Below are 26,597 nucleotides of genomic sequence, written 5' to 3' on the forward strand. Positions count from 1 at the left end.
CCCAATTAGCAATCATACACTCATGGCGGCTTCCACATTTAAGAATATCCAATAATAAGCAGAAACCAAGGACTAAAGGGAAAAAGGAAAGAAAAAGCAACTGCAGCAATCCCATAGGTAATGGGCCACAAAACCCATAGGTGCAATACATAATGGCCATGGTGTCAGCAGCTCCAAGCCCTCTATTCTGATGAATAGAAAAAGCCAATCACATACTGTTTCCCAAAGCGATCCCAAGCAGCGTACGTGAAGCAATAGCTGCAAAATGGAGTCCCAACAGACTTATTCAAACATGCAAATTAACAGCATTGAAAAGCAATGTACAGTAATCAGGTCCCATTTAGTATTGTAACATCAGCTGGGACACAATAGCTGTCTGTGTATCCTGTAGACAGTTTGTATTGGTAATAGCTACCACATGAGTAATTCAGCACTTTAAACAAGTCAACCATTTAAGCTGTCCTACAAGTTAGGAGTGAAAAGCAAAGCTGGAACAAAGAGTAATAACAAGGAGCCATTAGCCTTGATAACACTAAGTCCACCCAAAAGCATATGTTCCCCCAAATGAGAGCAGATTGTAGGTCTCACCTGCACTTCAGATGTTGCTTCCTTAGCGTTCTACACATTTAAATAACTTAGTTCCCAAATATGTTTTTACGTAATTAAAAATACTAATCGTGGCAAGCCTTTTAAAATTCATTTTGTATTTTTAAAATATCTTAATACTTCTTTAATAACTAGTTAAAAATAATCATCTGATTACTGTTTCCAGGCTTGGTCCGCTTTTCTTTTTCATTTCTTTGTTTTAAGATTTTCTTTATTTATTCATGAGAGGCACAGAGAAAGAAAGAGGCCGAGACACAGGAAGAGAGAGAAGCAGGCTCCATGCAAGGAGCCTGATGCGGAACTCGAACCCGGGTCTCCAGGATCAGGCCCTGGGCCAAAGGCGGCGCTAAACCACTGAGCCATCCGGGCTGCCCTTTGGTCCATTTTTCTAACTGCATAATAAACTTTAAGATTCGTAAATTAATGCACCCTGGCATTTTGTACCCACTGGTGATAAGGCCAGTGTTTGGGAGGTCTATGCTTCCCAGTGTAACCATGCATTTAAGCTTTGGAGAACCAGACTTAATCTGTTTCAACTTCTATAGTATGTTACTGGGATAGACATATGGAGATGGTATTTTCATTCAATTTGCCAGATACTACAAAAGATCACATTTAAAGTATTTGTAGTAGTCAGGTGCTTCTTTCCAAGGGAGGAAATCTTTCCAGATTTTCTAATTTATCCCTGATGTTAAATTATGTACTCTTGATTGCAGTGGAGCTAAACGAAGAACAGTTGCTTCACACTATTTGAAGATTATTATTCTATTTATCCTCAGCCTTCGCTCCTCAAGGCTAAATAATTTAAATCCCTTTAGTCTTTCTACATAAGTCTGTTTTTAAAGTGCTTCATCATTTTTGCGTCTGTCCTCTGAACCCTTTCTAATTTATTCATATCTTGCAGTTGCATTCGGATTTTAGTATGGCCTTTGCCCTGCAGCACTCCTGCCAGGTCACTATGGTCAGTGTTCCCTCTAATTTTTTCCAGCCATGTGTAGGCTGGGTGACAAGGGAGCTGCTGAGAGGGTTGGGTCAGGTCAGGGTGTCAGCGGGGTGACTGCCTCACCTGGATCTGATCGCTGGGACAAGAATGTGGACCAATAGAACCTCCTGAGGCTTCAGACCTGGTATTAATGATGTATGAGACTCTCTTACAGTCACTTCTGAGTTACCCCCAAGGGAGTGAAACTTCACCAACTGCTGTATGGATGTTCGATTTAAAGAATATAGTGACCCATAGGACTTCACAGATGTCAACCATCACAAAAATTCTTTAACTTATCCTTAACCTCACTATTAAACATTCAGCCTCCCGCTAAGCAGCCAGAAATATAGCTTTGAAGATTTTGCTTGTAATACATAACAGTTGGGGACTTTTCAGGTGTCTTTGTAGGGAAACAAGAAAATGCTCATTAATTTTAATTTTTTAATGCCCTCTTCAGCTGTTTGATGAGTCAGGGTCAAAGTAATGAGCCATTTTTACATTATTTCACTCAATTGCCTTGAACCTCAAGATCTACAATCTTCTCTCTGTCAATATGTAGCCCAAAGCAGTTGAACAAATGGTATTAAAGCAAAGAGTCTGGTCTTTATCTGACTATAGATAGCCTAATGTTATCACATATTAAGGCAAGAAAAGGCATAGGATAGAGGTAAGCTTATTAAAACAGATATGTTACTGGAGGAATTGAGGGCAAGATTAAGAGTGAGAGCAGAAGAAAAAGAAAGATTCCAATAATAAAAAAGCCAAGACAAGCAGGCAAGAAATAATCTGCGCCTAATTAAGCTTTGGGAATTGAGGGAAAGTACTTATACAGAATGTAAGTTTTAGGGAAAAAAATGGCACAGTGAAGCAATATATGGGAGTTATGCAGATTGAAGTGTATGGATGGATTGAAAATCAGGCTGAACATCATTGCATGAAACATAAGGATATTGTGCCACTAACCAAAAATATTCAAATCAAAATGTTCAAACTAATTAAGAATATTTTGCCACTGTGGGATAAACTGGAAAATTTCTGAAGACTTTCACTTCTCCTAAGATGGTAAAAACTCTCTTTTGGTGTATTTGCTACCTGGGACATGGCCAACCAGTTTCTGGGCAACCACTTTAGATTTTTTTTTTTTTTTTGTAATAATCCAATGGAACTGCATGCTGATGCTAACTTGTAAACATTAATAGCTGGAGAAAAGCTCAGAAATTTCTTTTCATAATATCAGCTGAAACATAATATATATTTAGTTCTTTCATCTAGAAATCATATGTTCAATATCATCATGTTAGATGAGAATATGATGAATATAATGGAAAAAGAAAGAAGTAGATTTATATACGAAATGATCCAATAACAAGGGATTGTATCAGGGTCAAGATAGTTTCCATCTCTGGGAAATAAAAGTCAAAACAATTGTATAACAGCAACTCTAAAGGCCTTGCTCAGCATTAGATTAAAACTTGGTATCCCACTTGACTCATTTTATAAGATAATTAAATTAGATTCTAAACAATTGATCTAAACATTTTTTTTGTGTGAGAAGAACTGCACGTTCTATTTTCCTTTGTTTCCAATTATTTTTAATGTATAATTTTATTTTTCTACATTATATCTAATTTCATTATGAACATAAAAGCCTAATCATACCTGTACCTTTCTACTAATGGGAGGGAGAAAGAAATTTTAGAATAAGTTTCTTTGTTTTTGTTGTTGTTTTTAACAAGGCAATTTCTATCTTCTCACCCATTACAGGACATCTTAATTAGAGTAGATGGCAACATTATTTTTATACTTAAAGCTGTGCTAAAAACTATCATCCTTATTAGTCCACAAAGATTACTGGGCAGCATGCTAGTTCTTAATAAAACCGAGATGATTTGAGAAAATTAAGGCAAAATGTCGATGCAACACATGCTAATGTTCATTCTATAATAAATATATTAAAATTCTAATGGCTAGTAAATTGAGATATTTTATAGAATTTCTTCATGTGGGCACCTATGGTTTTCATGAATATTTATCTTACCCATATCTTTGAGTCCTTTAAAAACACTACAATGGAACTTCACTAGCTTTCATGAGAGAAGAAATAATTTGACAGTGACTATTTGATTAAAACATGCAGAATAGTAACTTTTTTCAAAGTGTCACTAGATTAAAGTAAACTTATAGTCTTCAATATGAAAAAAAAATAGTGTTTCCATTTTAAAGGATTAAGAGGGATTAAGTCTGAAGTTCTGGTCCAGATGAATTACTCTTTAGCTAATCCCATATTCAAGCAAACTAATCAAGGGGTGGAGGGAAGGGAGTTCAACCAAACTGGAAGCAAAGTAACTTTTAAATTTTAATAGACTTTATCTGGTTAAAATGTAGTATGACTATATGAATCAGCTTCATCTGATACTCATAATTTAAATATTTTATCTATTCATTAGATAATTATTTTAAAAATATGTTTAGAGTTTTGAAGAAGGAGTCAGCCTATAAAGTGTTCTGAAGTTCTAACTCTCTAACCTGAACATACAGGAGTCTTCACGGTTTCACTCCTGCCAGTTCCCAGTTTAATTAACTACATTCTCAATAACAATACCAATTCCATTCTCTGCATGGGATGTCTCAAAACATTTTTCTGATCAATGCTTTTGTACATGCACTTCCATCTGGTTAGAACACATTTCTTTCTCCCTTGTTCACTCAGCAGATATCAATAATATTTGCCAAAACTATCACCTTCTTCCATATTTCTTCCTGGAGTCCTAGATCTCTTGTAAGCTTATCACAATATATTCTTATAGACTGCCAACAGTTATTACAACTATTATTACTATTAGTAGTAGTAGTAGTAGTAGTAGTAGTGTTAGTATTTCCCTAGTTGAGTGTCATTCATGGAGATCAGAGTCCATATCATACTTGTCCTTGAGCCTATAGGAAATAGCACATTGATTTCCTGAAGAACTAAATGAATAATTAAAGCTATATTCCTTAACTTTCACAAAAGGTCAAATGACAAAATAAGTTGAAAGCATATTGTGAAACAGTAAAATATGTTCATTTTAATAGATATATTTATTCATTTATACTCAGGGCAACTGTTTGAAATCTTCTTACTAGTTTGCTAAGATGTAATTTTGAGAATCTATTGTCCAAACAAACTACTGCTTGCTTTCTACCACAGGCCCACAACGTGTATGGGATAATCAGATATCCCACCGGAATAATGGAGGTTATGCAATTATGCAACATTTGGAACTTTGAATGAAGCTGAAAAATCTCAAGAATATGAATGCAAAATGGAGATGTTAAGACCTGTGCATTGGTAGGGTGGGCTAAGAGCATATTCATTTTAAATTCTAAATATCACAGTAGGACACAGAGAAATATATAATTAAAATGCAATATAAGTTATATAAAAGCAACTATGTTACTTACAAAAATTAATATACAGAGATATATTCTTACTTAAATGAATAAAGATTACCACAATTATCGTGTATCCATGTTGGAATAAAAAGCAACCGTAGAAGTCAAACTGTGACAGGTACTACATTTTTTAGCAAATGAATGCAATGTACACTCACACTGTGTATCTAAAGTAGTGATGACAGTAAACAAAATATAAATGGAGGGGAATTAATGAACATAGGAAACATAGACAGTCACACAATTTCCCTAGTGAAAATCTTTATGGCAACTACACCTTCCCTGCTTTCCACATATGCCATAAATGTAGATCTATGTTTTCTCTGTGGTTTTGTATGCAGGCAGCATTTAATTTTTTTCTTTTCTTAATAACTATTTTCTTATATTTATCCTGCTTTATCATCTACTCTCCTCTGCATTACCTATTATCTTCCAGGATTACTTGACTACAAATCTATAATGACAGTTTACACCTTTCTTTTCTTACATGCTTCTGTAACCTTACAAAAGCAGATAAGCAGATATCCTCATAAATAAATGAAATAATGATTTTTGGTTATTTGCTGATTACAAGTTCACGGTGAAAGCATCCATAAAAATACCAGCTAGATATAGTTAAGTGTGCTTACTTGTTTTGGGTTAGCAGACATCCTTTCATCGATATTTGTTGACATATTCTGCATGCCTTGGAATAGCATAGATTCTTCCCTTCACAAAATCCCATCCACCCTCTTGTTACTTTTGACTTCCTTTCCCTTAATTTCTTAATCTTAATTCTTCCTCCCATAAATGGAAGGAATTTCAAGAAAGAAAAAGTGGATAACACTTCCTACCGAGTGCTAGTTCGCCTAATTTCATTGTTGATATTTAAAGCATAAATGAACCTAGAGATGTACATTTCGGTTGAGTGATGAATGGATGAGGGTCAAAATTAATCTTCATATGAAACCTAAGCAGAAGACAAATAGCATCACACAAAGAACTCAGAGACCAAAGAATAAATATGGTGTTATACAAAAGATAACAATTATTAATATTCTGTAATTACCATTATAGTTGATTATTTTTTGAAAATTTTGATATAATGGAGATACAATCGATTTTTAGATCAATTGGCTACTGGATTGCCTTTGTCTTTCCTATACTGAATATTAACAGTGCTAAATAAATGCATCCTTTCACAGGAGGACAGTTGTGAAACACATTATGTTTTTGGTTCGTTCAACCCAGACATGGTAATATCATCAAAGCGGCAAAATGCCCTTTCTCTTTCATAGTATCTGATTTAAGGAAAGGCTATTTTCTTTAATGGTAGTAATACTCACACAGCAATTCCCACATTGACAAAATTATATTATCCAATTAATATTCTAGCTTCGAAAAGAATCACATGCCCTTCCCAAAGTTATTGAGCTAATGCGTTCTTTCCTAATATTTATATGAATTGTCAGCCTATTTTTATATTTTCAATTTTTTGAGTTTATTATTAACATGTTTGTTAGATAGAATTATCAGTGATTGAAGTCACAATTAATTACTGCAACATTTTACTGCTTTAATAATAAATATACATCTAGGTTTCAATTGACTGATAGAATTTCAATATATAATGTAGACTGGGAGGGTTTTTTTCCTGTAACTGAAATCTATATTTGAAATGAATATTCAAATATTACAGTAAGTTTGAACACTGGCAGGCTTTGTTTTAGTCACCGGCATTGTAATGCTAGGTTACATGATGATAAGGAGGAGTTATCCTAGTTCTCTCTCTCTCCCACCCCGCCCCCACAATGCTCCCACACAGGGTCAGTCAAGCAGGCAGTCAAAGGCTGAGATCAAAGTTAAAGAAGCATAGTTGCTCATCAATATCTCTAATGTGCCTATCTCACCAGTACCTTCATCCCTGGACAATGAAAACAAAACAAAACAAAATCACTCCCATTCAGGCTTTGCTTTGAAGGAAACAGCAGAAAATCTTGCAATAGAATAGCGACTGCCCCTACCTTACTGTTCTCTATTCGCCCAGATACATTTCGTCATTTTCACTTTTTCTCTTCTTTTACTTTCATCTCTAGTAGAAGGAATGACTACCTTTTAGCTTACTAAAAGTATCCCAAAAGCCATTTCTCCTCTGTGTGTATGCCTGTGTGGATAAATATTGTTCCTTCTACCTTTTGTAGCATTACCCTTATCCTTTCTGCCAAATCAATTTTATATCTTTCTAAAAAACATAAAACCAAATCACCCCTATAGTATAAATGACTTTTGTTGAACTTCACAGTCCCTCAAGTCACCATTCCCAATCTCTTGCCTTTGCCAAACTTTTTGCTAAAAATTGTTTTCATCTGCTATCTCCAGTTCATTACCTATTTACTTAGTAAAAATAGTATATAGAAATTAGCTTCTCCACTCTGAAAGATAGCTCTTTATCTAAAAATATACTCACCCCAATACATATTTATAATCTTGCATGAATGCATATATGTGATTATTACCATACTGACTCTTTTAGTTCAATCTTTTGATACATTTTCCCTTTCAGTTTGCTACTTCCATAGTCCATGCTGCTATTTACTACATATATTCATCTGATTTCTCTGTGGTCATATAATATTCTCTATCCCACTTTTTCTCTCTGACCCCCTTTCTCTCACATGTGCACATTCACAAGCACATACACACAACTAAACAGATCCACACATATATTTAATGTTTTATTTAGGGACTGCTTCCTTTAAAAGCATCCATTATCATAACATCCATATATGTCAGGATCTTGCTTTTCTCAGGCAAAAAAAAAAAAATCCATACGTAAATTTTCCTACCTCTATATCTATAACTCATTCCTGTTAATGTCAATGTAGCATACTACATTTTATGCGTACCCTGATTCATTAACTGTTCTCCTGCAGATGGGGGTTCACGTGATTTCTCTTTTTATTTTCCTGCCATTATCAATCATGCTGCAATACACATCATTGTACATATACCCTTAGGCTTTGGTGTTTTTATTTTGAGTGATATCAAAGTATTTAGCAAGTCTTGTGTGTGAGCAACAGCCACAGCAATAGACACTAATGGTAAGACCTCACTGGAGTGAAATAACTTCCTATCTATGGAATAGATTTGCATAAGTTGGCTCGCTGGATCAAAGGGTAGGTGCATTTGTAATTCTGTTAAATGTTTCCAAATTGCTTTCCATAAAGGCTACAATAATTCATATTTCTTTCAAGAATCAAAGAGAGTACTGTTTTCTCAACATTTCCACTCTCAGTGAATGATACAGTTTTTCATAAACATTTGAGTCTGGTATGTATTATGTCATTACATTGTTGGTTTAATTTGCATTCTCATTATCACTAATGTGTTTTAACTTTCCTTCTCGCTCTCTTTTTCTTTCCTTTCTGTCCCACCTCCCTTTATTGTGGCTTCTGTCTTTTTCTCTCTTCTGTTTTTGACACCCTGAATTTGTTTTTCTGAAAATGACTGTTTTATGTTTTCCCCCATTTATAGTATTTGGTTGGTTGATTTATCCCCTTCTCCTCATATCATAAAAGTTTTGAGTAATATATTATTCTATGCCTTCAATTGGCTTTTCCAAATAAATTAAGCATCTATTGTCTCTCTTTGATATACTTTGGCATATGATTTGTTAAAATTTTAGAATTAATTAATTTTAAAAGTTTTTTGATAACTTATCAGTTTCCCAGTGTATTATTCTGCTTTGTCTGTTTAACAAAATGCTATACATTGGAAGTTTTAGACAATAGCATTTATATTTCCCAGTTTAGAGGCTGGGAAGTCCAAGATCAAGATGCTGATAGAACCAGGGACTGGTGAGAATCCTCTTTCTGGCTTGCAGATGCCTATCTTTTCACTTTCTTCACATGGTACTTCATAGCATTCTGCTCCTGGTACCCCCAAATTCATGCTCTTCTCACATACAAAATACATTCATACCATCTCAATAGCCCGTAAGTCTTAACTCATTTCAGCATCAACTCTAAAGTCTAAATTCCAGGGGCGTCTGGGTGGCTCATTTAGTTAAGCATCTACCTTCAACTTGGGTCATGATCTGAGGAGGGCCCATTGGGTTATTGGGCTCATTGGGTGAGTCTGCTTCTTCCTCTTCCTCTCTCTCTCTCTGTGATCTCTCTCACTCTCACTCTCTCTCTTTTAATTCCAAAGTTTCTAAACATCATTTAAATCAGATATGACTTAGACTGAAGGTATGGCTCATCCTGAGATATGTCCCAACCACAATAATGGGACCGGCATAGAATAGACATTCATAAGAGAGAAATTAGAAGAAAAAAAGGGGTGATGGGGTCCCAAGAAAGTCTAAAACCAAGCAAAGAAAATATCTTTAGCTCTTGAGGCTTGAGAAAAATCCTCTTTGGTTTGATGTTTTGTCTTCCTGACTTATGGAGTGGCAGTCCTACCTCTGTCCGGCAGTGGTCATGCGCTGCACAGGGTTTGGTGGAAGGCAGGGATAGGAGAATAAGCAGGTGGGAGGGTGAGGAGTGGAGGGGAGTTATGCTCCCCTCTCAGACTCTGGTGTGATGCTTCATGCCCTGAAGATCCCTGGAAAACTCCACCCTTAGGTCTCAGAGGCTACTGCTTCCTGGTCTGTTGAAACCAACGGGATGCCACCCATTTGAAATCATGGAGGCAGTTCTGATAATCTCTGAATTACTTCTCCAGGTCATTCTTTCATTCTTCCTATGTCTTGAAAAATAGTGCACATTTACAGCCAAATGGCCCTATGGTCTGGTCCTGGAGGATTCAATAATTTTGATGGTCTTCCTTCATTTTACCTAGTGTCCATCTCCTTCCATAAAACCAGCAGTGTTTCTGCTGGTATGGCTGATTAGGTCCATGTTTTACACATATATAAATCTCTTTATCAAATGATTGCCCAGCCATAACCTTGGCGTCTCCTTCCAAAAACACTTTATTTTTTTTTGCAATGTGATGGACTGAGAATTTCCCAAATCTTTAAGTTCCACTTCTTAATTTCTTTTTTACTTAATTTCTTCATTTCTTTCTTCTCACCTTTTGCTATAAGCAGTTAAGAGAAACCCAAGCTACTCTTTCAATACTTTGCTAAGAACCCTCCTCAATTACATATCTAATTTCATCACTAGCAACTTCTGTCTCCCACAAAACACTTGAACAGGAACACAGTTCAGCCAAGTTTGTAAACACTTTATGATAAAGATCTCCATTGTCTTTTAACAAGTTTCCATTTCCATCTGAGATCTCATCAAAATACCTTTCCATCTATATTTATACAAACAAAATTTTATAAAATGATCCTGTATCCATGTCTATTTCAAAACATTCTATTATTAATTGTAGTCATTTTTACTGATGTTTTCTGTGTTTTCTAGGTATATGATCATGATAACCACAATTAAAACCAAAAAAAAATTCATGTTTTCCAATGTTTATATTGTCTTTCATGTAGTTCCCTTATTAAACTTGATTCTTTTTGAAATCAAACTGGAACTTGATATTTCAAATGAAATTCTAATAATTTCATTATGTCATTAAAATTTCATTAAGGAATACTGCCATATGATTTCACTCATATGTAGAATTTAAGAAACAAAACAGATAAACATAGGGGAAGAGAAGGAAAAATAGAGTGAAAGGAAAACAGAGAGGGGGCAAACCATAAGAGACTTTTGGCTATGAGAAGCAAACTGAGGGATGCTAGAGGGGAGGTAGGTAGGAGGATGGGATAACTGGGTGACGGACATTGAGGAGGGCACTTGATGAGATGAGCATAGGGTATTGTATACAACTTAATATTCACTAAACTATACCCCTGAAACAAAAAATAAAAGCCTCCATCCCAAGATTGCTAGAACTCATACAGCAATTTGGTAGCGTGGCAGGATACAAAATCGATGCCCAGAAATCAGTGGCATTTCTATACACTAACAATGAGACTGAAGAAAGAGAAATTAAGGAGTCAATCTCATTTACAATTGCACCCAAAAGCATAAGATACCTAGGAATAAACCTAACCAAAGATGTAAAGGATCTATACCCTAAAAACTATAGAACACTTCTGAAAGAAATTGAGGAAGACACAAAGAGATGGAAAAATATTCCATGCTCATGGATTAGCAGAATTAATATTGTGAAAATGTCAATGTTACCCAGGGCAATTTACACGTTTAATGCAATCCCTATCAAAATACCATGGACTTTCTTCAGAGAGTTAGAACAAATTATTTTAAGATTTGTGTGGAATCAGAAAAGACCCCGAATAGCCAGGGGAATTTTAAAAAAGAAAACCATATCTGGGGGCATCACAATGCCAGATTTCAGGTTGTACTACAAAGCTGTGGTCATCAAGACAGGGTGGTACTGGCACAAAAACAGATACATAGATCAGTGGAACAGAATAGAGAATCCAGAAGTGGACCCTGAACTTTATGGGCAACTAATATTCGATAAAGGAGGAAAGACTATCCATTAGAAGAAAGACAGTCCCTTCAATAAATGGTGCTGGGAAAATTGGACATCCACATGCAGAAGAATGAAACTGGACCACTCTCTTTCACCATACACAAAGATAAACTCAAAATGGATGAAAGATCTAAATGTGAGACAAGATTCCATCAAAATCCTAGAGGAGAACACAGGCAACACCCTTTTTGAACTCAGCCACAGTAACTTCTTGCAAGATACATCCACGAAGGCAAAAGAAACAAAAGCAAAAATGAACTATTGGGACTTCATCAAGATAAGAAGCTTTTGCACAGCAAAGGATACAGTCAACAAAACTCAAAGACAACCTACAGAATGGGAGAAGATATTTGCAAATGACATATCAGATAAAGGGCTAGTTTCCAAGATCTATAAAGAACTTCTTAAACTCAACACCAAAGAAACAAACAATCCAATCATGAAATGGGCAAAAGACATGAACAGAAATCTCACAGAGGAAGACGTAGACATGGCCAACATGCACATGAGAAAATGCTCTGCATCAGTTGCCATCAGGGAAATACAAATCAAAACCACAATGAGATACCACCTCACACCAGTGAGAATGGGGAAAATTAACAAGGCAGGAAACCACAAATGTTGGAGAGGATGTGGAGAAAGGGGAACCCTCTTGCACTGTTGGTGGGAATGTGAACTGGTGCAGCCACTCTGGAAAACTGTGTGGAGGTTCCTCAAAGAGTTAAAAATAGACCTGCCCTACGACCCAGCAATTGCACTGTTGGGGATTTACCCCAAAGACACAGATGCAATGAAACGCCGGGACACCTGCACCCCGATGTTTCTAGCAGCAATGTCCACAATAGCCAAACTGTGGAAGGAGCCTCGGTGTCCATCGAAAGATGAGTGAATAAAGAAGATGTGGTTTATGTATACAATGGAATATTACTCAGCCATTAGAAATGACAAATACCCACCATTTGCTTCAACGTGGATGGAACTGGAGGGTATTATGCTGAGTGAAGTAAGTCAGTCGGAGAAGGACAAACATTATATGTTCTCATTCATTTGGGGAATATAAATAATAGTGAAAGGGAATATAAGGGAAGGGAGAAGAAATGTGTGGGAAATATCAGAAAGGGAGAGAGAACGTAAAGACTGCTAACTCTGGGAAACGAACTAGAGGTGGTAGAAGGGGAGGAGGGCAGGGGGAGTGGGAGTGAATGGGTGACGGGCACTGGGGGTTATTCTGTATGTTGGTAAATTGAACACCAATAAAAAATAAATTAGAAAATTGAATTTAGATAATTTTTTTAAAAAATTTAAAGTATAATGACAAAAATGCTTATTTCTGCCCAGTTCCTTATATTTAACTTATATGGTTTTAGGATTTTTCTGATTAAAATAACATTTGCTGTATTTTTATGTGAACAGGGTTAATAATATTTAAGGAGTTTTCTTTTCACCTTCGTCCCTTCCATCTAGAAACCACCCTGGTAACTTGCAATCAACTAAACATAAGTAGTATGAGTAATGGCTTACAGTAAAGCTCTAGCTTACTTTTTTACAAGAATACAGTATGTAATGCATATACAAAATATGTATTAATCAACTATCTATGTTATTGGTAAGGCTTCTGGTTGATAGTACGCTATTGGTAAACTTTTGGAGAAGTCAAAAGTTATACACAAATTTTTGGCTGTGAGGGAATCAGTACCCCTAATCCCCATGTTTTTCAAGGTTCAACGGTACACACACACACACACACACACACACACACACACACATCACATCTTCTCCATTCAACCGTAGATAGATATTTAGGTTGTTTCCATATCTTGGTATTGATAAAGTAATGAACAACAACAAAAATGAGCAAAGGCTTCTTATATGGTGACTGATCTTAAAAGGGTTATGGTGCTCAGTTTTTTCAAGTGTGGCAGAAACGGTCTGCAATACAGTCCTAGAATTTCATAGATGCTTAGAGGCAGTGACAGTGTAGTTTTTAATTTGAAAGACCTTTCAGTTGCTGACATGTTTCCTGGTTATGTATCCTTGTACTCTGACTCTTCATTTTCTAGAGATGTACTATTTGTTATTCTTAAACAAATTTATTTCTTGTTTAAACCGGCCAGAAGGTGTTTTGAGGCTCATACCTCACAATTCTGTGACATAATAAGAAAAGGTGCAAATAACCCTGAAGGAAATGGGAATTTGGGATTGATTTTCTCAACTGGTTTGGACTAGAGGCAATAAGTATATGGTATTACTATGGTTTGAGTGAGTGTGTTGTCCCAAAATTTGTATGTCAAAATCTTAAGGCCTAATGTGATGATATCAGGAGCTAAGGCCTTTGGGAAGTGATTAGGTCATGAATGTGAAGCCCTCCTGAATAGGATTACTGTCCTTATAAAGAGGCCCTAGAAGAGATGCCTAGATTCTTCTTCCCTATGAGGTTATAACAAAGGCCCAGAAGAGGGCCTTTACCTGAACATGTTGGCAACATGATCTTGAATCTCAGACTTCCAGCTTCCAGAACTGTGAGAAGTGAATTTCTAATGTTTATAAGATATCCAGTCAAGGTATTTTGTTATAACAGCCCAAACTGATTGAGACAGTATTGGAATGTGGGCTTAGCAGTCCTTGACTACAATGGCCATCCAGAAAATTTCCACTTTGCTTATTGAAATCAAAATTTTGGCTGCTAACAGAGACCACTGTGAAGTATACAAGAAATATATATGGACCACTAGGTTGACCAGATATTTCAAATAGTGCTGAGTCATTTAAAAGACATGTTAAGTTTAGATTCAGATTTGTGGTTTCAGCAAAGCCAGACTTCCTTAAAATAATATATTCGTATCATTCAGTTATAGAGATAATATAACTAAAAATCACACACATAGTAGAACCTTTGGATTGCTGATTTCCAGTGCTTGAACTCAGGATTTTATGAGGTCTCAATATGAAAATTAAGGAGATTTTATAAGAAAGTGAAGCACAAAATTGCAATGGAGAAAGTAAGAAGATGTAGGAGACTCAAAGGATTCTATACTTTTTTGGGGCCTCCCATCCTCTCTTATCACTCAAAGTTGCTTCATTTTCTGAAAATTCCTGTAATAAATTTCCCTAAGGTGTCTTCCAAGGAAAATTAAGTTCTCATACACCCCTTCTCTATACTCATTTCTTTTAGCTCCTGAGATCGAATTACACAATCAAACCCAGAACAAGACTTATACATCAAATAGAATCTTAAGTATTTCTTTATTTAGTATCTGTCTTGACTTTGGAAATATATATAGGAATGAATATAACTAGAGCAGGAACAGGGAGAGAAAAACACAACTGTAGACTGGTCTAAACTTTCCACTATGTTTTCACTTAAGAGTCTTTGGATTCAATGAATGACCTTGAATAGCTATGAGTGGTTCTAATTTCTGCTGACTTTGATAACTGGTGCATATTATCAATGTTGTTCTAAATTAAATGGAATTGAGATGCTCAGAACTTTGTGTTATAATCTAAAGAAGGACTCTAAACACTTAGAAATGCTGAAGTGGATCATTTTTACATAACCTGTTTACTCATCCCTTATTCAGAACTTGAGAATGCCTTTCACCAAGACATTGGGACATACATCAGTGAGAAGAGCATGATTATGAAAGATCCTAAATAATGGTCCTCTGGGGACCTGGGGTACAAGTTCAGGCCAGCTCCTGAACAGTTTTCTTGTTATAATGTGGATACTGAAATCTTGAAGCAATAGAGGCCAGTAGCAATACCTAATTCCCAGAAGAAGTAAAAATGCTACTAATGGATTTGGTATCATGGTTAAGGACAAAACCAGAATAGTTTAATCCTTAGGGAATGTTTGGCAGTCACTGATCAATGTGCAGTGCCTAGTACAGAGATAGATAGGCAGTCCATTAAGGTCTTACATGAACTGTATTCAAGTTCATATAGCTAGAGTTCCAAGATGACTACCATGCAAAACTGATTTATCTCGCCAAGATGCTAATTCCACTCTGCTTCTCCCCTCTGCCCCACCCCTTGCCCTCAGTTTGATGAAATCTTAGAACAGTTTCACTTTTCAGCATGTTTTCTTTCCCTTCTCCAAACAAGTCTTAGATTTTGCCCATAAGGTTTATTACTTTCAGTTATAGAATGTATACAATTTCTTTTCTAATATTTTATACCTCTGTCAAGAAAACTTAGTTCACGTTTATAGAACATATTCTCATATTGGTATAATCAATATAAGGTCTTCCTCCTACATAACTTCTTGTCTTGTTATAACTTTTAATTTTTGAGGCAAGTGTTAAAATTTACCTCAAGGGAGCAATTAGGATTGGAATAATAATTATTTAGATGTCTTTCAAAGTGATTTGTTTGATGAATTGATACCTTCCTCTAAACAAATAACTTGGTTCTTAAGTTAGAAAAATAAGTTCTGATAAAAATGTAAATTCCTATTACATTTTTATTTTATAAAAATATATGTTATCAATACCCCTAATGCCCCTTTTTTAAGAAGAATTAACACTGAAAGTGATGGCCTTCTGGTTTGCTGCTGGGACCTTAATAAAGCTTGCTTTAAAAATTTCACGGGCCTGCTCAATCCTGGAAACAGAAACAGGAACCAAAACTATTGCAGAGTTCCCACTGAAGGAGTAAGAATTTGACATAGAGCTGTGAGAAGTCACAGGGGAGAGAGAAGACCGGACAGAAAAAAAAGGAGTGAAGGTTTTGTGCCTATGTGTGAAATACTACCAATTCTATTGTGTGAACTTCTCACTCCTCAAAAACAAACAAACAAAAATAGAAATGATTTTGTGCTGTCTATGGAAAATACCAAGTGGACTGGTTCTCTGTGTGTTATTATGAAGTGCACACAGACCAGGACTCAGTTTGCATTTGGATTATAAATGCATCTCTCTATAAATATGATTGTGTACTCATAAAACACCATATTTATATTGATATCTGTTCAATGATTTAAGCTCTTTGGCTTCCAATAAGTTAATTTTCAAATTTTAGTGATATAAAACACAATGTCACTAAAATAATTATTTATTATAAATTGGAATTTATTTTAAGTACTTATATTTATTATAGAGATGATCCTAAATGGTTCCTACCATTTCAGAGTCTTATCGAGAATGCAGTGTTTAAAAAAATGGAAAAAAAAAAGCAAACAAAAACAAGTAATTAAGCAAGAAGTATTCACACCGGATAAGGTTGGCTGACTCAGCTATTCAGGATCTGACCAAAATGATCACGTGGTTCATCATTCTTCAGAAAGAGTTTTTGTGTCTCAGTTAATTTCCATTCCACTGTAAGTATAGGACTGGGCTGCATAGGCCCAGTGCTTCCACAGACTAGTGTCAAGAGTTGGTTGGACAGTTATGTAGTGAGAGCCAGGGTTCCCCCCAAAAATATGGAGTCAGAACAGCTAAAACAAAACAGCACTATCATCCTGTTTTGCAGCTTAGACAGGACCACACTAGCATTCCGCTTCATAGCCTTTGTAGAAATGACTTCTGCAAATCCTAAAATAAGACAATTAACCACCATGCATTTGTCCCTATCATGAGGCAAGGGCATGTTAAGACATAAGCCCTCAGCAAAAAGGACCATCAGCACACAGACATTAACCTAATAGACAGATATGTGTTCAAAGCCCTGATTGACATGACTCAGCACACTCTGATTGCTTTAACATAGTTTCTCAAAAGAGCTCATAAAAACCCCTAAAGTTAGAAACTCCACAGGTAACCATCTCAGGTCCTCTCCCTGTCCAGGAGCTTTGTACAATTGCTCAATAAACTAATAAACTTTGCTTTGCTGGCCACCATTCTTCATCTGGTCTACCTCTTTGAGGTGGCATGACCAAAAACCATGGGCACTGAAGGCAGAGAATTCCCACAACATTAACACAGAGCGTATGGTAAAATTTGTTGGGATAATTTGAATGGTATCATCTGAATTTTATCAAGAGGGCACAGAGACAGGTGTTTGCCTCTACATTAATATATATATCTATATATATCTATATATATATATATAAATGGGAAGGACAGGCTTGAGCAACTTGTAATAACAGATTGAAGAGAAAGATCTGGAACAGCAGCTTCCAGGTGTGATGTTTCTTCCTGTGAGTTGGCTCAAAAGGTAGCTGCATAGATCTGAATTGGGTCATAGGTTGCCCAGATTTCTAGTTAGACATTTCTGGGTGTGTCTGTGAGGGTGTTTCTGGAAGACATTAGTACTTGAATTGGCAGACTGAGCAAAGAAGTCCACCCTATCGTAGGTAGGCATCACCCAATCTCCTGAAGGACTGATTAGAACAAAAGGTAGAGGAGGGTTGAATTCTCGCTTCCTGCCAGACTGGCTTATCTGAGACATTGTTCTTCATCTGACTTTGGACTGGGACTTATACCCCTGGTGCTACTGGTTCCCAGGCTTTTTGATTTGAACTGAAACCTATACACCACCAGCTTTCCTGTGTCTCTGGCTTATATACCGTAGATCCTGGGATTTGCCAGCCTCAATAAGAACATAAGCCAGTTCTTTATAATCAGCCAGTTTCTCTCTCTCTCTTTTCCATTCTCTCTCCCTCTCTAATAGATAGATGATAGATAGATAGATAGATAGATAGATAGATAGATAGATAGATGATAGATAAATAGAAGCAATAGCATATATATATATATATATACATACACATATATACAATACATACATATATATGTATATGGAGAGAGAGAATGTGCTATTGTTTCTATTTTTCTGGAGAACTCTGACTAATCCAAAATCCATATTGTGTAACCACCCAGTGAATCTGAGTCTAGAGTTGGTTAGAACAGAAGTCAAGGGGGCAGATAGTTCCCCCTTTCCCCAAGGAATGATATAGATTGTGTTCCTCAGAATTGGAGGGAAAGGAAATCTCCAAAGTGCCCACAGAATGGTCACATTAAATGGGAAAGGGGTGAGCCAGTGACCACATAACAAACTAGAGGCTAGCACCAGTCAAATAAGATCTAATCACCCCTTGCCACAACCATAGAGAATATGAAAAGAAAACTTTTGTACTGCCAATCTGCAGAATATTACATTGGGCCCTTTCCAGTGATGGGAAATACATTACATTAGATAAAAAAGTAAAATCTTGAAATTAGCTCAGACTAGGCTTTCTCAAACTGAATGTGGGTGTTTCATACCAAAAAGTGTACTGAAAAGCCATGGGACTACACAATATATCATCCAGAAACAAGTTTGAATGTAGCATTATAGAAAGTTACTATTTCACCTCAATATTTATAGAGCAATATCCACAATAGCCAAACTATGGAAAGAGCCTAGATAATCCATTGACAGATGAATGCATAAAGAAGATGTGTGATGTGAGTATAATGAAAATACTACTCAGCCATCAAGAAAATGAAATCTTCCCATTTGCAACGACGTGGATGGAACTAGGGGATATTATGCTAAGCAAAATAAGTCAATCAGAGAAAGATAGTTATCATATGATCTTACTCATGTGTGGAATTTAAGAAACAAAACAAAGGATCATAGGGGAAGAGAAGAAAAATAAAACAAGATGAAATCAGAGAGGGAGATAAACCATAAGAGACTCTTAATTAGAGGAAACAAACCGAGGGTTGCTGGAGGGGAGAGGTGTGGTGGATGGGGTAACTGGGTGACGGACTTTAAGGTGGCACGTGATGTAATGAGCACAGGGTGTTGTTATGTAAGACTGATCAATCACCTCTGAAACCAGTAATACTTGTACGTTAACTAACTGAATTTAAATTAAAAACAAAAAGAAAGTTACTATTTGAATTCTTTTGAGTTTTCCCCATTCGTAGAAGTTCAACAAGTGATTTTTGTTCTCATTTCCTTTCAAAATACTTACTAGGGAAATATTTACAAATGCATAAATGATCTTTGGGGTCTGAGACACATGCTTCTGGAGAACAGATATGTAAGGAAAAAGTGAAATAGGGGTAGAATGGCATAAAGATGCAGTCAGTAAGAATCTCCAAAGTATAGTCACTTTTAGAGGTCGCTAATTTTGTCCTGTGGTAGGGTAAATAAATTGGAATTTTCTATTTGTGTTTCTGCAATAGTGTAAGGTTTTTGACTATAACGTATTTCCTCCAAACGTGTCAAAGGATTAACTGGCTAACGGTGACAGAAAAAGGATGCTCAATGTGGATTTAGAGGAAAGCTAAAAGTCACTACTGCTTTTCTCTAGCATGTTATGCCTTTCTGTGCAGGCATCTTTGAATGATCAACAATGAGATAATTCCATTTCTGAATACAATATAAAAATTAATATGCTCATAAATTTGAGGAATTTTGAGGATGTTTATATAAAAGATTTCATTGATGCATTTTATTTTTTTTTATTTTTTTTTTAATTTTTATTTATTTATGATAGTCACACACAGAGAGAATGAGGCAGAGACACAGGCAGAGGGAGAAGCAGGCTCCATGCACCGGGATCCCGACGTGGGATTCGATCCCGGGTCTCCAGGATCGCGCCCTGGGCCAAAGGCAGGCGCCAAACCGCTGCGCCACCCAGGGATCCCTCATTGATGCATTTTAGAAAGGAATTAAACATAGATATACAGATATAGGTATAGATATTCATATGTAAGTCTGCAGTCCTATGGTGTGTACATTTATGTATATAAATGTTTAATAACTGTACTCAAACTTCAAAGTAGTTTCTTACAGTATTAAAGATTGTTATTTCATAATTTTCTTTTCTATATTCCTCTGCCTTTTCTTTAGAAAATATAATAAAATTTTGCCAAGAATCATTGAAAATTATTTTAAAGAAATTGGGGGACAACAGAATATAATATAAATGCATTTAATTTAGAATAAGAAAAGTTTGACAGCATTATTAGTAAGGGCATAGTGTTAATTTTCCATTATTACAAAGTGGTAAATATTAATTATTTTGAGCTTTAACTTTAAATAGATTACATTCACTTCAAATATTGAATGAATTATCTAATTGCATTATTTCACATATTTTCCTCTAAAGTTTTTTCTTTCATTTCTTGAAGACTTCTGTGAAGAAATGACCTATGACTGAATATCTACATTTTAGAATCAGGAAGTAAATGTGTGAGTAAACACTGAAACTCTCAAAGAATATCTATTTCATTGGTTCCCCTAAACTGCTTAGTTATTTATATAATTAATAGTCATTGGTTCTATAACTTGATTGCATATTAAAATTATTTAGGTACTTTTTAAAGATACAGATGCCCAGAACCTATCTTCATGTAAATGCTCTGGGATGAGACCAAGGAAATGAGTGTGTTCAAAACTTCTTCAGGTGTTCCTAACCTGTGACCACGAAATTAGAGTAAATCTGTAGGCTTTGTAGTTACCATTGCTAATAGTTCTTATCTCTAGAGTTCACTCTTCTGCCTCAAAGAAACCCTTGTAGCCATTTATTAGGGAATAACTAATTTGTTTGTTTTTGTTATGGATTTTGTCCTTCAAGAGGGTTTCCAACATATTTGCAAAAGTTGATTAATGAATATTGAAATGGAGAAAAATTGCTACATGAAACATTCTGATTTAGTTAATATGGGCTATGAAGAAGAGCTTTTGAAAGAGAATGTTGGATGATCCCATAAAAGTGACCAGGCAGCCCAGGTGGCTCAGTGATTTAGCACCTCCTTCAGCCCAGGGCCTGATCCTGGAGAGCTAGGATCAAGTCCCATGTCGGGCTCCCTGCATGGAGCCTGCTTCTCCCTCTGCCTGTGTCTCTGCCTCTCTCTCTATCTTTCTGTGTCTCTCATGAATAAGTAAATAAATCTTAAAAAAAAGAAAGTGACCCAAGAAAAATGTATTCAAGATTAATTACCCAGGATAAGTCAATGAAACTGGCACTAGTGAAGGAAGATATGAATGAGAAGAAAAAAATAGGGTTCAGAAAGAGGAACTCCTTCCAAATACATTTGGGTCCATAACATATTTCAAATTCTACTTTGTAAAATGTCTTTTAGCTTTGTCTTAAGAGTATGTGAGCCCTTATCTTCCCTTTGTGTAAAGGATAGGTCATTCTCTTCTTGTCCGTTCTCCGTATGGGAATTTCATTCCAAAATTCAATCAGAATGATTGTACATACAAATAGCATCCTCATAGTTTTTTTGTGCTATGTGCTTTACTCACATAATTTTAGCTAACTCTAATCCATTTTTGAAGCCAAAAATGGACATGATATTTGATTCTTGGTAATTTAGAGGAAATCATCTGGAAATTACCAAAAAAAGAAAAAAAAGGCATACTTGCAGTGTAATGATATTAAGAGTCATAAGAATGACAGAGCAAGGAAGATTAGAACATCATGTACAAAATGTGCAAGGCTCTAATTCCTTGTAAGTAAAAAATGCCAAGGACATGGGCAAATTGAGTGCAGTATGGTTAAGCTATGACCTGAACTGTGCCTGATAGCCTTGCTTAAAATTTAAATTGAACATACAGTGGGAACAACAGGAAATTGCCTGGGTTGGGTGATGGCTGAGGCCATCAGAGGAGACTAAATGAGTGGAAGCTCAACAAATTACTTCACTGAATAAAAGATGCCATGGCTGGTAAATGCCTTCCCCGACAGGGCAAAGAAATAGTTTCAACCATCACATAAAGGATAAGATAGGTATATAGAATGTAGAGGTTCTCAAATTAATAGTCACATGGTTTTAAAATATTTCTAAGTATTTTCAATGTCTAGAGTTCAAAGCTTATCATATCTTCTTAAAAAGGAAGTTTGGCAAATTTGTCCTCATTAAGGAAAAAAACTATATCTGATAGAAATCCCATGAACACAGTCCACAGCAAAATAATATACTGGAGGGGCAGGGGGCAGTGGGGAGCAGAAACAAACTTAAGATATACTGACAGTTAAAGAGTTGTTTTCATAAATAAAAGGCCCACAAAAATCACTAAGTAATAGACACAAATAAGAGATTTATGGAAGAGAATGTGCAAATGGCATGGAAACAGCAAAAATTCAATAAATCACTGATAAACAAAATAAAGAAACTTCAAATAAAATAGCATTTTAATATATTTTTAAAGAAAACTGAAAGTATTCCAAATTCCTAGTGTCATATGGGAGAGAACAAAATGCTTAGGTGTAATAAAACCATTTAGATGTAGTTTTAAATGCCAGTTTGTATCTTTCAATTTAATTTATGGTATTTTCATATGACTAAAAATTTTTACTTTGATTTTTACTTTAATTATGTCTGTCTTAGAATAATTCATTTATAAAACTTGCTCATCTCACTAGCATTTTTTCATCTATGTTTTCTTATAGTACTTTTGCGCATATATGTTTCACATCGGGATTAAGATATCTTAATTCTCCTGCCTTTCTCAAATAAATAAACTCTTTAACATCTGAATTCAGGAATGAATAATCATCTCATGTAGAAAATAACTTTGTCAAAATACCCGGAAAAAACAAATGAACTCCTACCAAGAATAAAGGAATCAGCTGACGGGTGTCAATGGATCTTGACAACAGCATTTAGCTCAGATAAACAGTTCACCCCTGAACCTCTACTCTCATATATATATATATATATATATATATATATATATATATATATATACCATGTGCAAGTGGGTCTTGACATTCCACAGTTGATGATGTGAGTGACAGATGTGAGAACATAATCAGTTCTCATTCAAAATCATGAGCATAAGCTTGAAATACACACTTTAGTAGGCTCAGTTAATTTGCTAATGACTAGCTCCACTTGATTGTTTGAGCGTAATGAAGATTTGTGGTATGTAGACCAGAAAGGAAATCTAAGGTAAAGGATTTTCAATCACACACCTTGAAAAGCTGTTAAATTCCTGAAAAAAAAAATTAATTCTGACATGTCCAACTTTAAGAACTGTGAAAGTTACCCAATTCTCATAGTTTCACTAGAGTCAGTTTTGGTCAATATTAAGAAGTGGGTAGATGTTTTTCTTGGGATATCTTCTCTCCACTCTGTTGTTCTTTTCTTATTTCTCACAAGCACTGTACACTTTTATTCCATAGGATAATAATTTGATAAATTCATCCATACACTCCAAGATATGAAGGTCACCCTGTGGTATTTGCTTTTCAGAAGGGATCATATTAGAAAAAAAGAGATAGATTAATTTTAATATATATGAATGATTTTCCAACTGTGGGATTTAGATACCTTAGGCTAGATATAAAAAAATACTCTAAAAAAATACATGATCTCTCTTGATGCTGGTGCATCTCCCATCCTTGTAATCCTCCTGTTTTCCAACTCAGTGAACTGCCATCATCACCCTTCTTGTTGTGTAGCAGAGTATCTCAAAGTCGCCCTTGACATCTTTTATGTTGAATGTAACTCCAGACTGTACTGATTTTTATCTCTCAAATATGTCTCACATAATTTCACCTCTACCCATCTCCACGCTTTTCACCTTTGTCCAGGCTACACATTTCCCCTTAGACTCACTAAATGAACAAGTTCAGATTATTTGCAATAGCAAGTGAGCATCTTCAGCATAATTGAAGATAACGTTTGAAAGGAAAAAAAAATGTATTTTGAAGTAAGCAGCGCTTCAAGACTCCGGTAGTGTAAAGATTTGCCCAGTCTCCTTGGATGTGTTAAACCTTCAGCACGAGGCTTCTTTTTAAGGTGTCAAAGGGGAGAAATATTTCAGGCAATAATTTGATAAATCTAATAAAACCACGTTTTTTTTTATTTTGTGTCCACCTAATTAAAGCATCAACTAATCTAAGCAGAGAAGGGTTTTTTAAATCTAATTAAGTTTGCCTAAAGCCTTCTAAGAGAATTTATGATCCACAAAATATTAGTCTAGTAGCCTGCAATTTGGTGGCATTTCTAATTGTTTTCCAAAGATCTTCTCATCCAAGTGATTAAGAAATATTTTATTTGATGCACTGCCCCCATCCCCGTGGCCAGGTGTAATCTCTGAAAATTTCATGGATTAATCATGTCTTCAGTTAGATCAAAACTTCTAAGGATTAGAATTTGAATTGCTTTAGAGTAATACTATGGAGCACAATATTATATAAAAATAAACTTTTGAAAGTGTGTGTGTGTGTGTGTGTGTGTTACTTGCTCTTTCAATTCCCATAGTAACTCTTTACAACAAGGAGGTAGGTTGGTAGGAATTATTATAGCTCCCAGTTTATATATGAAGGAATTTGAGTCTTTGAGAAGTGTTTTTCTGTTTGTTTTTGGAGAGAGAGAGCATACAAGCAGGAGGGGGTATGTAGGGGTACAGTGAAAGGAAGATAGAGAATCCCAAGCAAGCTCCACATGGAGCCAGATGCAGGGCTCCATCCTATGACCCAAAGATCATGACTTGAACGAAAATCAAGAGTCAGACATCCAATCAACTGAGCCACTCAGGCGCTCTGAGCAGTGTTTTGATTTGCCTTAGATCTTAGAACATGTGAGAGACATGACACCCAGAGGAAAATAAAGGACCTAGTGAGCACAGACTTGCTAACAAAACACAATATAGGTGATTCTTGGAGCTTAATGATTATGCAAGGCTTCAAATAAAGTTTCTTAAATCTAAGCCAAAATAAACCTAAGTACTAACAGAACAAATCAGAGAAACTTTGCTCTTGAGAATGTATTTCAAAATGTTTTTTCAGCATACATAGTCTCTTCTTATCTGCAGGGATAAGTTCTAAGACCCCCCTGTGGATGCCTGATTCATATATATTATATTTTTCCTATACAGACATACCTAGGATAAAGTTTAATTTACAAATTAAGCATAGTAAGGTATTAACAACTAGTAATAAAATAGAAAAAAATTAATATATTATAATAAATGTTATGTGAATGTGTCTTTCTCGGTCTCAAAAACACCTTATTAAACTGTACTCACCCTTCTTCTTGTGATGATGTGGGATGATAAAATGCCCGGGTGATGATTTGAAGTGAGGTGAATGACACAGGCATTGTGACATAGCGTTAGGCTACTATTGACTTTCTGACAATTCATCCTCAGGAGGATCATCAGCTTCCAGATCACACAATTAACTGTGGGTAACTGAAACCAGAGAAAGCAAAAGTGCAAATAAGGGGGACTAACATATAGTTAAGTCTCCTGTGTGTGTGATGTTAGAAGTCATAAACCTAGCTGAGCAAACTTCAGTTTCTAATCCAGAAATACTGAATATCTCCACTAATTTCTGACAATTTAATTATTTCTATGCTTGGTGTGCTTTGGGTCAACTAACACCATACTTAGTTTCTTATATAAATACAAAAGCATAAAACTAGGCAGGACAAGAGTAGAGAAACATATCTTGTGACAGGAGAGATATTGGAGAGGTCCAAATGACAACTAAAACCAATTATCTGTTACATCAATTTAATTTGATTTGATAAAATCTGTAAAGGTTGCGCCAGGTACCATGGGGATGAGCAGTGAGTACAATATAATTGTTTCCTTCAGCAAATGACAATGCATAAGAAAGACAAACATGGGGTGAAATGAGTTAAGTTTTATAATAGAATTTTAAAAATTAATTTAAGTTCAATGAAATAAAAAGAGAAAACAATTCTGAGAAAGTAGTTACGAGGGGGAGTGGCATTTGAATTCCAGTGAAGGTTGTGTATAGAACTTTTCCAAGAAAAAAATAAATGACAAAAGCATTCTGAATCAGGAGATTGTGAGTCAATAACTATTTGAGGATCTCAAACATATTATGGCTTAATTTTAATATGTGTGGAGGAGTTTGATAGAGCACAAGACTGGAAAGTTAGTGTGGAGATAGATGACAAAAGCCTTAAATATGTGGCTACAGAATTAAGATTTCTCCCAAAAGGTCAAAGATTCATAAAGGGTTGTGATTTACATGTCAAGTCTGACTGATAGGGACTCCCAGACCCTGCTATTGATAGGCACTTGGAGCACCATTGTGAGCCTAGTGATCTGTTTCGTCAGCAATGTCTTGCATGGGTAAAAGAGAGATTGGGAAGGAAATTCGTGCCACGTCTCACCAGTTGGTTTATTCAACAGTCTGAATTAGATAGAGGGCGAACGTGAAGTGTTTTTG

General features: G+C 35.6%; 1 long non-coding RNA gene across 2 annotated transcripts in view; it reads right to left on the minus strand.

The window, feature by feature from the left end:
• The window catches only part of LOC112678796 (uncharacterized), a 246,025-nt gene extending 220,589 nt beyond the window's left edge, over positions 1 to 25,436 (minus strand). For both annotated transcript variants that reach the window (XR_007404977.1, XR_007404978.1), the window contains exon 1: positions 25,421 to 25,436. This is a non-coding gene — a long non-coding RNA (uncharacterized LOC112678796). The remainder of the gene's footprint in view (positions 1 to 25,420) is intronic.
• Between the last annotated feature and the right edge of the window lie 1,161 nt (positions 25,437 to 26,597).

This window comes from Canis lupus, chromosome 22 (genome assembly GCF_003254725.2).
Source record: "Canis lupus dingo isolate Sandy chromosome 22, ASM325472v2, whole genome shotgun sequence".
In the NCBI taxonomy this organism is placed as follows: Eukaryota; Metazoa; Chordata; class Mammalia; order Carnivora; family Canidae; genus Canis; species Canis lupus.